Genomic DNA, 14,007 nt, shown 5'->3' with positions numbered 1-14,007 from the left:
GAATAATAATTTCGTTACCAATAGGTGACGAAATTAGACTGATAAATTAATTTCTAGTTTTTTGGAAGCCTATAAGTTAAGAACCTGTTTCTTCAATGTAATTTCTTGGTGCTTTCCATATACAATAGTATCCATATACAAATTCTTGTCTCTAATTCGACTAAAGGCAGGATATGTAATGTTCCGTCCTTTTCCTCACAGTTTCGGACTATTTAGTTTCCGAATCTCTTTCGTTGAATTTACGTTTGCTTATACATAATTAAAAAAAATCTGTGATATTTCCCAATAAAAATCGATTTTTTAATACAAAATTCAAAAATATCTAAAATTGCTTATAAGTTAAGAACCTGTTTCTTCAATGTAATTTCTTGGTGCTTTCCATATACAATGGTATCCATATACAAATGCTTGTCTCTAATTCGACTAAAGGCAGGATATGTAATGTTCCGTCCTTTTCCTCACAGTTTCGGACTATTTAGTTTCCGAATCTCTTTCGTTGAATTTACGTTTGCTTATACATAATTAAAAAAAATCTGTGATATTTCCCAATAAAAATCGATTTTTTAATACAAAATTCAAAAATATCTAAAATTGCTTATAATCCGTTAAATAAAAGGTTTAGAGCGAAAATAATGAAATTCTGTGATCACTGATATTTCCCAATAAAAATCGATTTTTTAATACAAAATTCCAAAATATCTAAAATTGCTTATAATTCGTTAAATAAAGGGTTTGGAGCGAAAATAATGAAATTCTGTGATCACTGATATCTCCCAATAAAAATCGATTTTTTAATACAAAATTCCAAAATATCTAAAATTGCTTATAATTCGTTAAATAAAGGGTTTAGAGCGAAAATAATGAAATTCTGTGATCACTGATATTTCCCAATAAAATCGATTTTTTAATACAAAATTCCAAAATATCTAAAATTGCTTATAATTCGTTAAATAAAGGGTTTGGAGCGAAAATAATGAAATTCTGTGATCACTGATATTTCCCAATAAAAATCGATTTTTTAATACAAAATTCCAAAATATCTAAAATTGCTTATAATTCGTTAAATAAAGGGTTTAGAGCGAAAATAAAGAAATTCTGTGATCACTGATATTTCCCAATAAAAATCGAATTTTTAATACAAAATTCCAAAGTAACTGAAATTGCTTATAATTCGTTAAATAAAGGGTTTAGAGCGAAAATAATGAAATTCTGTGATCACTGATATCTCCCAATAAAAATCGATTTTTTAATACAAAATTCCAAAATATCTAAAATTGCTTATAATTCGTTAAATAAAGGGTTTGGAGCGAAAATAATGAAATTCTGTGATCACTGATATTTCCCAATAAAAATCGATTTTTTAATACATAATTCCAAAGTAACTAAAATTGCTTATAATTCGTTAAATAAGGGTTTAGAGCGAAAATAATGAAATTCTGTGATCACTGATATCTCCCAATAAAAATCGATTTTTTAATACAAAATTCCAAAGTAAGTAATTTTTTAGTGCACAATTCAAAATAACTAAAATTGCTTATATTTCGTTAATTAAGAGGTTTAGAGCGAAAATAATGAAAATCTGTGATCACTTATATTTCGTTAATTAAGAGGTTTAGAGCGAAAATAATGAAAATCTGTGATCACTGATATTTCCCAACCAAAATCAATTTTTTAGTGCACAATTCCAAAATAACTAAAATTGCTTATATTTCGTTAATTAAGAGGTTTAGAGCGAAAATAATGAAAATCTGTGATCACTGATATTTCCCAACCAAAATCAAGTTTTTAGTGCACAATTCCAAAATAACTAAAATTGCGTATATTTCGTTAATTAAGAGGTTTAGAGCGAAAATAATGAAAATCTGTGATCACTTATATTTCGTTAATTAAGAGGTTTAGAGCGAAAATAATGAAAATCTGTGATCACTGATATTTCCCAACCAAAATAAATTTTTTAGTGCACAATTCCAAAATAACTAAAATTGCGTATATTTCGTTAATTAAGAGGTTTAGAGCGAAAATAATGAAAATCTGTGATCACTGATATTTCCCAACCAAAATCAATTTTTTAGTGCACAATTCCAAAATAACTAAAATTACGTATATTTCGTTAATTAAGAGGTTTAGAGCGAAAATAATGAAAATCTGTGATCACTGATATTTCCCAACCAAAATCAATTTTTTAGTGCATAATTCCAAAATAACTAAAATTGCGTATATTTCGTTAATTAAGAGGTTTAGAGCGAAAATAATGAAAATCTGTGATCAATTTTTTAGTGCACAATTCCAAAATAACTAAAATTGCGTATATTTCGTTAATTAAAAGGTTTATAGCGAAAATAATGAAAATAATGAAAATCTGTGATCACTGATATTTCCCAACCAAAATCAATTTTTTAGTGCACAATTCCAAAATAACTAAAATTGCGTATATTTCGTTAATTAAGAGGTTTAGAGCGAAAATAATGAAAATCTGTGATCACTGATATTTCCCAACCAAAATCAATTTTTTAGTGCACAATTCCAAAATAACTAAAATTGCTTATATTTCGTTAATTAAGAGGTTTAGAGCGAAAATAATGAAAATCTGTGATCACTGATATTTCCCAACCAAAATCAATTTTTTAGTGCACAATTCCAAAATAACTAAAATTGCTTATATTTCGTTAATTAAGAGGTTTAGAGCGAAAATAATGAAAATCTGTGATCACTGATATTTCCCAACCAAAATCAATTTTTTAGTGCACAATTCCAAAATAACTAAAATTGCTTATATTTCGTTAATTAAGAGGTTTAGAGCGAAAATAATGAAAATCTGTGATCACTGATATTTCCCAACCAAAATCAATTTTTTAGTGCACAATTCCAAAATAACTAAAATTGCGTATATTTCGTTAATTAAGAGGTTTAGAGCGAAAATAATGAAAATCTGTGATCACTGATATTTCCCAACCAAAATCAATTTTTTAGTGCACAATTCCAAAATAACTAAAATTGCTTATATTTCGTTAATTAAGAGGTTTAGAGCGAAAATAATGAAAATCTGTGATCACTGATATTTCCCAACCAAAATCAATTTTTTAGTGCACAATTCCAAAATAACTAAAATTGCGTATATTTCGTTAATTAAGAGGTTTAGAGCGAAAATAATGAAAATCTGTGATCACTGATATTTCCCAACCAAAATCAATTTTTTAGTGCACAATTCCAAAATAACTAAAATTGCGTATATTTCGTTAATTAAGAGGTTTAGAGCGAAAATAATGAAAATCTGTGATCACTGATATTTCCCAACCAAAATCAATTTTTTAGTGCACAATTCCAAAATAACTAAAATTGCGTATATTTCGTTAATTAAGAGGTTTAGAGCGAAAATAATGAAAATCTGTGATCACTGATATTTCCCAACAAAAATCAATTTTTAGTGCACAATTCCAAAATAACTAAAATTGCGTATATTTCGTTAATTAATAGGTTTAGAGCGAAAATAATGAAAATCTGTGATCACTGATATTTCCCAACCAAAATCAATTTTTTAGTGCACAATTCCAAAATAACTAAAATTGTTTATATTTCGTTAATTACGAGGTTTAGAGCGAAAATAATGAAAATCTGTGATCACTGATATTTCCCAACCAAAATCAATTTTTTAGTGCACAATTCCAAAATAACTAAAATTGCGTATATTTCGTTAATTAAGAGGTTTAGAGCGAAAATAATGAAAATCTGTGATCACTGATATTTCCCAACAAAAATCAATTTTTAGTGCACAATTCCAAAATAACTAAAATTGCGTATATTTCGTTAATTAATAGGTTTAGAGCGAAAATAATGAAAATCTGTGATCACTGATATTTCCCAACCAAAATCAATTTTTTAGTGCACAATTCCAAAATAACTAAAATTGCGTATATTTCGTTAATTAAGAGGTTTAGAGCGAAAATAATGAAAATTTGTGATCACTGATATTTCCCAACCAAAATCAATTTTTAGTGCACAATTCCAAAATAACTAAAATTGCTTATATTTCGTTAATTAAGAGGTTTAGAGCGAAAATAATGAAAATCTGTGATCACTGATATTTGCCAACCAAAATCAATTTTTTAGTGCACAATTCCAAAATAACTAAAATTGCTTATATTTCGTTAATTAAGAGGTTTAGAGCGAAAATAATGAAAATCTGTGATCACTGATATATCCCAACAAAAATCAATTTTTTAGTGCACAATTCCAAAATAACTAAAATTGCTTATATTTCGTTAAGAGGTTTAGAGCGAAAATAATGAAAATCTGTGATCACTGATATTTCCCAACCAAAATCAATTTTTTAGTGCAAATTCCAAAATAACTAAAATTGCTTATATTTCGTTAATTAAGAGCGAAAATAATGAAAATCTGTGATCACTGATATTTCCCAACCAAAATCAATTTTTTAGTGCACAATTCCAAAATAACTAAAATTGCTTATATTTCGTTAAGAGGTTTAGAGCGAAAATAATGAAAATCTGTGATCACTGATATTTCCCAACCAAAATCAATTTTTTAGTGCACAATTCCAAAATAACTAAAATTGCTTATATTTCGTTAATTAAGAGGTTTAGAGCGAAAATAATGAAAATCTGTGATCACTGATATTTCCCAACCAAAATCAATTTTTTAGTGCACAATTCCAAAATAACTAAAATTGCTTATATTTCGTTAATTAAGAGGTTTAGAGCGAAAATAATGAAAATCTGTGATCACTGATATTTCCCAACCAAAATCAATTTTTTAGTGCACAATTCCAAAATAACTAAAATTGCTTATATTTCGTTAATTAAGAGGTTTAGAGCGAAAATAATGAAAATCTGTGATCACTGATATTTCCCAACCAAAATCAATTTTTTAGTGCACAATTCCAAAATAACTAAAATTGCGTATATTTCGTTAATTAAGAGGTTTAGAGCGAAAATAATGAAAATCTGTGATCACTGATATTTCCCAACAAAAATCAATTTTTTAGTGCACAATTCCAAAATAACTAAAATTGCTTATATTTCGTTAATTAAGAGGTTTAGAGCGAAAATATTGAAAATCTGTGATCACTGATATTTCCCAACAAAAATCAATTTTTAGTGCACAATTCCAAAATAACTAAAATTGCTTATATTTCGTTAATTAAGAGGTTTAGAGCGAAAATAATGAAAATCTGTGATCACTGATATTTCCCAACCAAAATCAATTTTTTAGTGCACAATTCCAAAATAACTAAAATTGCGTATATTTCGTTAATTAATAGGTTTAGAGCGAAAATAATGAAAATCTGTGATCACTGATATTTCCCAACCAAAATCAATTTTTTAGTGCACAATTCCAAAATAACTAAAATTGCGTATATTTCGTTAATTAAGAGGTTTAGAGCGAAAATAATGAAAATCTGTGATCACTGATATTTCCCAACAAAAATCAATTTTTTAGTGCACAATTCCAAAATAACTAAAATTGCGTATATTTCGTTAATTAATAGGTTTAGAGCGAAAATAATGAAAATCTGTGATCACTGATATTTCCCAACCAAAATCAATTTTTTAGTGCACAATTCCAAAATAACTAAAATTGCTTATATTTCGTTAATTAAGAGGTTTAGAGCGAAAATAATGAAAATCTGTGATCACTGATATTTCCCAACCAAAATCAATTTTTTAGTGCACAATTCCAAAATAACTAAAATTGCGTATATTTCGTTAATTAATAGGTTTAGAGCGAAAATAATGAAAATCTGTGATCACTGATATTTCCCAACAAAAATCAATTTTTTAGTGCACAATTCCAAAATAACTAAAATTGCGTATATTTCGTTAATTAATAGGTTTAGAGCGAAAATAATGAAAATCTGTGATCACTGATATTTCCCAACCAAAATCAATTTTTTAGTGCACAATTCCAAAATAACTAAAATTGCTTATATTTCGTTAATTAAGAGGTTTAGAGCGAAAATAATGAAAATCTGTGATCACTGATATTTCCCAACCAAAATCAATTTTTTAGTGCACAATTCCAAAATAACTAAAATTGCGTATATTTCGTTAATTAATAGGTTTAGAGCGAAAATAATGAAAATCTGTGATCACTGATATTTCCCAACCAAAATCAATTTTTTAGTGCACAATTCCAAAATAACTAAAATTGCTTATATTTCGTTAATTACGAGGTTTAGAGCGAAAATAATGAAAATCTGTGATCACTGATATTTCCCAACAAAAATCAATTTTTTAGTGCACAATTTCAAAATAACTAAAATTGCGTATATTTCGTTAATTAAGAGGTTTAGAGCGAAAATAATGAAAATCTGTGATCACAGATATTTCCCAACCAAAATCAATTTTTTAGTGCAAATTCCAAAATAACTAAAATTGCGTATATTTCGTTAATTAAGAGGTTTAGAGCGAAAATAATGAAAATCTGTGATCACTGATATTTCCCAACTAAAATCAATTTTTTAGTGCACAATTCCAAAATAACTAAAATTGCTTATATTTCGTTAATTAAGAGGTTTAGAGCGAAAATAATGAAAATCTGTGATCACTGATATTTCCCAACCAAAATCAATTTTTTAGTGCACAATTCCAAAATAACTAAAATTGCTTATATTTCGTTAATTAAGAGGTTTAGAGCGAAAATAATGAAAATCTGTGATCACTGATATTTCCCAACAAAAATCAATTTTTAGTGCACAATTCCAAAATAACTAAAATTGCTTATATTTCGTTAATTAAGAGGTTTAGAGCGAAAATAATGAAAATCTGTGATCACTGATATTTCCCAACCAAAATCAATTTTTTAGTGCACAATTCCAAAATAACTAAAATTGCGTATATTTCGTTAATTAAGAGGTTTAGAGCGAAAATAATGAAAATCTGTGATCACTGATATTTCCCAACCAAAATCAATTTTTTAGTGCACAATTCCAAAATAACTAAAATTGCTTATATTTCGTTAATTAAGAGGTTTAGAGCGAAAATAATGAAAATCTGTGATCACTGATATTTCCCAACAAAAATCAATTTTTTAGTGCACAATTCCAAAATAACTAAAATTGCTTATATTTCGTTAATTAAGAGGTTTAGAGCGAAAATAATGAAAATCTGTGATCACTGATATTTCCCAACCAAAATCAATTTTTTAGTGCACAATTCCAAAATAACTAAAATTGCTTATATTTCGTTAATTAAGAGGTTTAGAGCGAAAATAATGAAAATCTGTGATCACTGATATTTCCCAACAAAAATCAATTTTTTAGTGCACAATTCCAAAATAACTAAAATTGCTTATATTTCGTTAATTAAGAGGTTTAGAGCGAAAATAATAAAAATCTGTGATCACTGATATTTCCCAACCAAAATCAATTTTTTAGTGCACAATTCCAAAATAACTAAAATTGCTTATATTTCGTTAATTAAGAGGTTTAGAGCGAAAATAATGAAAATCTGTGATCACTGATATTTCCCAACCAAAATCAATTTTTTAGTGCACAATTCCAAAATAACTAAAATTGCTTGTATTTCGTTAATTACGAGGTTTAGAGCGAAAATAATGAAAATCTGTGATCACTGATATTTCCCAACAAAAATCAATTTTTTAGTGCACAATTTCAAAATAACTAAAATTGCGTATATTTCGTTAATTAAGAGGTTTAGAGCGAAAATAATGAAAATCTGTGATCACAGATATTTCCCAACCAAAATCAATTTTTTAGTACAAATTCCAAAATAACTAAAATTGCGTATATTTCGTTAATTAAGAGGTTTAGAGCGAAAATAATGAAAATCTGTGATCACTGATATTTCCCAACTAAAATCAATTTTTTAGTGCACAATTCCAAAATAACTAAAATTGCTTATATTTCGTTAATTAAGAGGTTTAGAGCGAAAATAATGAAAATCTGTGATCACTGATATTTCCCAACAAAAATCAATTTTTAGTGCACAATTCCAAAATAACTAAAATTGCTTATATTTCGTTAATTAAGAGGTGTAGAGCGAAAATAATGAAAATCTGTGATCACTGATATTTCCCAACCAAAATCAATTTTTTAGTGCACAATTCCAAAATAACTAAAATTGCTTATATTTCGTTAATTAAGAGGTTTAGAGCGAAAATAATGAAAATCTGTGATCACTGATATTTCCCAACAAAAATCAATTTTTAGTGCACAATTCCAAAATAACTAAAATTGCTTATATTTCGTTAATTAAGAGGTTTAGAGCGAAAATAATGAAAATCTGTGATCACTGATATTTCCCAACCAAAATCAATTTTTTAGTGCACAATTCCAAAATAACTAAAATTGCTTATATTTCGTTAATTAAGAGGTTTAGAGCGAAAATAATGAAAATCTGTGATCACTGATATTTCCCAACCAAAATCAATTTTTTAGTGCACAATTCCAAAATAACTAAAATTGCGTATATTTCGTTAATTAATAGGTTTAGAGCGAAAATAATAAAAATCTGTGATCACTGATATTTCCCAACCAAAATCAATTTTTTAGTGCACAATTCCAAAATAACTAAAATTGCTTATATTTCGTTAATTAAGAGGTTTAGAGCGAAAATAATGAAAATCTGTGATCACTGATATTTCCCAACCAAAATCAATTTTTTAGTGCACAATTCCAAAATAACTAAAATTGCTTGTATTTCGTTAATTACGAGGTTTAGAGCGAAAATAATGAAAATCTGTGATCACTGATATTTCCCAACAAAAATCAATTTTTTAGTGCACAATTTCAAAATAACTAAAATTGCGTATATTTCGTTAATTAAGAGGTTTAGAGCGAAAATAATGAAAATCTGTGATCACAGATATTTCCCAACCAAAATCAATTTTTTAGTGCAAATTCCAAAATAACTAAAATTGCGTATATTTCGTTAATTAAGAGGTTTAGAGCGAAAATAATGAAAATCTGTGATCACTGATATTTCCCAACAAAAATCAATTTTTAGTGCACAATTCCAAAATAACTAAAATTGCTTATATTTCGTTAATTAAGAGGTTTAGAGCGAAAATAATGAAAATCTGTGATCACTGATATTTCCCAACCAAAATCAATTTTTTAGTGCACAATTCCAAAATAACTAAAATTGCTTATATTTCGTTAATTAAGAGGTTTAGAGCGAAAATAATGAAAATCTGTGATCACTGATATTTCCCAACCAAAATCAATTTTTTAGTGCACAATTCCAAAATAACTAAAATTGCTTATATTTCGTTAATTACGAGGTTTAGAGCGAAAATAATGAAAATCTGTGATCACTGATATTTCCCAACAAAAATCAATTTTTTAGTGCACAATTTCAAAATAACTAAAATTGCGTATATTTCGTTAATTAAGAGGTTTAGAGCGAAAATAATGAAAATCTGTGATCACAGATATTTCCCAACCAAAATCAATTTTTTAGTGCACAATTCCAAAATAACTAAAATTGCTAAATATTTCGTTAATTAAGAGGTTTAGAGCGAAAATAATGAAAATCTGTGATCACTGATATTTCCCAACCAAAATCAATTTTTAGTGCACAATTCCAAAATAACTAAAATTGCTTATATTTCGTTAATTAAGAGGTTTAGAGCGAAAATAATGAAAATCTGTGATCACTGATATTTCCCAACCAAAATCAATTTTTTAGTGCACAATTCCAAAATAACTAAAATTGCTTATATTTCGTTAATTAAGAGGTTTAGAGCGAAAATAATGAAAATCTGTGATCACTGATATTTCCCAACCAAAATCAATTTTTTAGTGCACAATTCCAAAATAACTAAAATTGCTTATATTTCGTTAATTAAGAGGTTTAGAGCGAAAATAATGAAAATCTGTGATCACTGATATTTCCCAACCAAAATCAATTTTTTAGTGCACAATTCCAAAATAACTAAAATTGCTTATATTTCGTTAATTACGAGGTTTAGAGCGAAAATAATGAAAATCTGTGATCACTGATATTTCCCAACCAAAATCAATTTTTTAGTGCACAATTCCAAAATAACTAAAATTGCTTATATTTCGTTAATTAAGAGGTTTAGAGCGAAAATAATGAAAATCTGTGATCACTGATATTTCCCAACCAAAATCAATTTTTAGTGCACAATTCCAAAATAACTAAAATTGCTTATATTTCGTTAATTAAGAGGTTTAGAGCGAAAATAATGAAAATCTGTGATCACAGATATTTCCCAACCAAAATCAATTTTTAGTGCAAATTCCAAAATAACTAAAATTGCGTATATTTCGTTAATTAAGAGGTTTAGAGCGAAAATAATGAAAATCTGTGATCACTGATATTTCCCAACTAAAATCAATTTTTAGTGCACAATTCCAAAATAACTAAAATTGCTTATATTTCGTTAATTAAGAGGTTTAGAGCGAAATAATGAAAATCTGTGATCACTGATATTTCCCAACAAAAATCAATTTTTAGTGCACAATTCCAAAATAACTAAAATTGCTTATATTTCGTTAATTAAGAGGTGTAGAGCGAAAATAATGAAAATCTGTGATCACTGATATTTCCCAACCAAAATCAATTTTTTAGTGCACAATTCCAAAATAACTAAAATTGCTTATATTTCGTTAATTAAGAGGTTTAGAGCGAAAATAATGAAATCTGTGATCACTGATATTTCCCAACAAAAATCAATTTTTAGTGCACAATTCCAAAATAACTAAAATTGCTTATATTTCGTTAATTAAGAGGTTTAGAGCGAAAATAATGAAAATCTGTGATCACTGATATTTCCCAACCAAAATCAATTTTTTAGTGCACAATTCCAAAATAACTAAATTGCGTATATTTCGTTAATTAATAGGTTTAGAGCGAAAATAATGAAAATCTGTGATCACTGATATTTCCCAACCAAAATCAATTTTTTAGTGCACAATTCCAAAATAACTAAAATTGCTTATATTTCGTTAATTAGAGGTTTAGAGCGAAAATAATGAAAATCTGTGATCACTGATATTTCCCAACCAAAATCAATTTTTTAGTGCACAATTCCAAAATAACTAAAATTGCTTATATTTCGTTAATTAAGAGGTTTAGAGCGAAAATAATGAAAATCTGTGATCACTGATATTTCCCAACCAAAATCAATTTTTTAGTGCACAATTCCAAAATAACTAAAATTGCTTATATTTCGTTAATTACGAGGTTTAGAGCGAAAATAATGAAAATCTGTGATCACTGATATTTCCCAACAAAAATCAATTTTTTAGTGCACAATTCAAAATAACTAAAATTGCGTATATTTCGTTAATTAAGAGGTTTAGAGCGAAAATAATGAAAATCTGTGATCACAGATATTTCCCAACCAAAATCAATTTTTAGTGCACAATTCCAAAATAACTAAAATTGCTAATATTTCGTTAATTAAGAGTTTAGAGCGAAAATAATGAAAATCTGTGATCACTGATATTTCCCAACCAAAATCAATTTTTTAGTGCACAATTCCAAAATAACTAAAATTGCTTATATTTCGTTAATTAAGAGGTTTAGAGCGAAAATAATGAAAATCTGTGATCACTGATATTTCCAACAAAAATCAATTTTTTTAGTGCACAATTTCAAATAACTAAAATTGCGTATATTTCGTTAATTAAGAGGTTTAGAGCGAAAATAATGAAAATCTGTGATCACAGATATTTCCCAACCAAAATCAATTTTTTAGTGCACAATTCCAAAATAACTAAAATTGCTAAATATTTCGTTAATTAAGAGGTTTAGAGCGAAAATAATGAAAATCTGTGATCACTGATATTTCCCAACCAAAATCAATTTTTTAGTGCACAATTCCAAAATAACTAAAATTGCTTATATTTCGTTAATTAAGAGGGTTTAGAGCGAAAATAATGAAAATCTGTGATCACTGATATTTCCAACAAAAATCAATTTTTAGTGCACAACTCCAAAATAACTAAAATTGCTTATATTTCGTTAATTAAGAGGTTTAGAGCGAAAATAATGAAAATCTGTGATCACTGATATTTCCCAACCAAAATCAATTTTTAGTGCAAATTCCAAAATAACTAAAATTGCGTATATTTCGTTAATAAGAGGTTTAGAGCGAAAATAATGAAAATCTGTGATCACTGATATTTCCCAACCAAAATCAATTTTTTAGTGCACAATTCCAAAATAACTAAAATTGCTTATATTTCGTTAATTAAGAGGTTTAGAGCGAAAATAATGAAAATCTGTGATCACAGATATTTCCCAACCAAAATCAATTTTTTAGTGCAAATTCCAAAATAACTAAAATTGCGTATATTTCGTTAATTAAGAGGTTTAGAGCGAAAAATAATGAAAATCTGTGATCACTGATATTCCCAACCAAAATTAATTTTTTAGTGCACAATTCCAAAATAACTAAAATTGCTTATATTTCGTTAATTACGAGGTTTAGAGCGAAAATAATGAAAATCTGTGATCACTGATATTTCCCAACCAAAATCAATTTTTTAGTGCACAATTCCAAAATAACTAAAATTGCTTATATTTCGTTAATTAGAGGTTTAGAGCGAAAATAATGAAATCTGTGATCACAGATATTTCCCAACCAAAATCAATTTTTTAGTGCAAATTCCAAAATAACTAAATTGCGTATATTTCGTTAATTAAGAGTTTAGAGCGAAAATAATGAAAATCTGTGATCACTGATATTTCCCAACCAAAATTAATTTTTTAGTGCACAATTCCAAAATAACTAAAATTGCTTATATTTCGTTAATTACGAGGTTTAGAGCGAAAATAATGAAAATCTGTGATCACTGATATTTCCCAACCAAAATCAATTTTTTAGTGCACAATTCCAAAATAACTAAAATTGCTTATATTTCGTTAATTAAGAGGTTTAGAGCGAAAATAATGAAAATCTGTGATCACTGATATTTCCCAACCAAAATCAATTTTTTAGTGCAAATTCCAAAATAACTAAAATTGCGTATATTTCGTTAATTAAGAGGTTTAGAGCGAAAATAATGAAAATCTGTGATCACTGATATTTCCCAACCAAAAAATTTTTTAGTGCACAATTCCAAAATAACTAAAATTGCTTATATTTCGTTAATTACGAGGTTTAGAGCGAAAATAATGAAATCTGTGATCACTGATATTTCCCAACCAAAATCAATTTTTAGTGCACAATTCCAAAATAACTAAAATTGCGTATATTTCGTTAATTAAGAGGTTTAGAGCGAAAATAATGAAAATCTGTGATCACTGATATTTCCCAACCAAAATCAATTTTTTAGTGCACAATTCCAAAATAACTAAAATTGCTTATATTTCGTTAATTACGAGGTTTTAGAGCGAAAATAATGAAAATCTGTGATCACTGATATTTCCCAACCAAAATCAATTTTTTAGTGCACAATTCCAAAATAACTAAAATTGCGTATATTTCGTTAATTAAGAGGTTTAGAGCGAAAATAATGAAAATCTGTGATCACTGATATTTCCCAACCAAAATCAATTTTTTAGTGCACAATTCCAAAATAACTAAAATTGCTTATATTTCGTTAATTAAGGGTTTAGAGCGAAAATAATGAAAATCTGTGATCACAGATATTTCCCAACCAAAATCAATTTTTTAGTGCAAATTCCAAAATAACTAAAATTGCGTATATTTCGTTAATTAAGAGGTTTAGAGCGAAAATAATGAAAATCTGTGATCACTGATATTTCCCACCAAAATCAATTTTTTAGTGCACAATTCCAAAATAACTAAAATTGCTTATATTTCGTTAATTAAGAGGTTTAGAGCGAAAATAATGAAAATCTGTGATCACTGATATTTCCCAACCAAAATCAATTTTTTAGTGCACAATTCCAAAATAACTAAAATTGCTTGTATTTCGTTAATTACGAGGTTTAGAGCGAAAATAATGAAAATCTGTGATCACTGATATTTCCCAACCAAAATCAATTTTTTAGTGCACAATTCCAAAATAACTAAATTGCTTATATTTCG

The 14,007-nt window shown here is 27.1% G+C and overlaps 1 protein-coding gene across 1 annotated transcript in view; it reads left to right on the top strand.

Annotated features, from left to right (window-relative positions):
• LOC135949338 (C2 domain-containing protein 5) overlaps window positions 1–14,007 on the top strand; it is a 43,475-nt gene that overhangs the window by 4,311 nt on the left and 25,157 nt on the right. The gene's annotated exons all lie outside the window — the stretch shown is intronic.

The sequence above is a fragment of the Calliphora vicina genome, chromosome 1 (assembly GCF_958450345.1).
Source record: "Calliphora vicina chromosome 1, idCalVici1.1, whole genome shotgun sequence".
Taxonomy (NCBI): Eukaryota; Metazoa; Arthropoda; class Insecta; order Diptera; family Calliphoridae; genus Calliphora; species Calliphora vicina.
Note: the sequence above shows the minus strand (reverse complement) of the source record. Positions and strands in the feature narration are given on the sequence as shown.